This window comes from Tupaia chinensis, unplaced genomic scaffold (genome assembly GCF_000334495.1).
Source record: "Tupaia chinensis unplaced genomic scaffold, TupChi_1.0 Scaffold000410_1, whole genome shotgun sequence".
Taxonomy (NCBI): Eukaryota; Metazoa; Chordata; class Mammalia; order Scandentia; family Tupaiidae; genus Tupaia; species Tupaia belangeri.
Window position 1 is genome coordinate 3145245 of NW_006159915.1, and position 799 is coordinate 3146043.

Below are 799 nucleotides of genomic sequence, written 5' to 3' on the forward strand. Positions count from 1 at the left end.
ATTTGAAAATGTTTTTCCACCAACATAAACCAGTAAAAATTACTTAATCCCATCTTTTTCATGAATTTTTAAGATTCCCTTTCTCTCTCTCTCTCTCTCTATATATATATATATATTTATATAAATTTTCACATATATAATATTTTTACTAATAGTAAGTTTAAACAGATATTCAGCTTTAAAACTTTTGTCCTTTAGATCAATGCTTCTAGAATTGTGAAGTGAATTATTTTGTTTTGAAGTCATTTGAAATAACTAAGATGGCTATACTGTCATATTCATGTATAGCTAGATTCATTAGTTTCAGCATGTTTTCAATTTAAAATGACTCTCCTTCTAAAAAATTTATTTAAAATTTTGTGAAACATTTACATAGCTCCTAAGTCAAAAACCATAAAATAATTCAGAGAACTTGAAATTTTAACTTAGTTCTCTTCTTTTCTTCATCTTCCCATGTAGATAACCATTTTTATTTAGTTTCTTGGGTCATCCTTCCATAGTTTCTTTAGCCTATAAAAATATACATACATACACACGTGCCTGCATACATGCTTGGATGTCTGTCTTCCCTTACATAAAGGAAGCAGGTAATACACTCTTCTGACACTTGCTTATGTTAACTAGTGATATGTCCTGGCTCGCTGCCACAGAATTTAGAGATGTCCTTTGTTATAGCTGGATAGTACCCTGTGGTGAGTGACCACGCCAAACTGCCATATTTCCTTCTACTTTCTTTTCAGTTCCAATACATTTAGTTTTTTTTTTTTTTTTTGAGAGGTTTTTGCTATAGGGCGCAGTG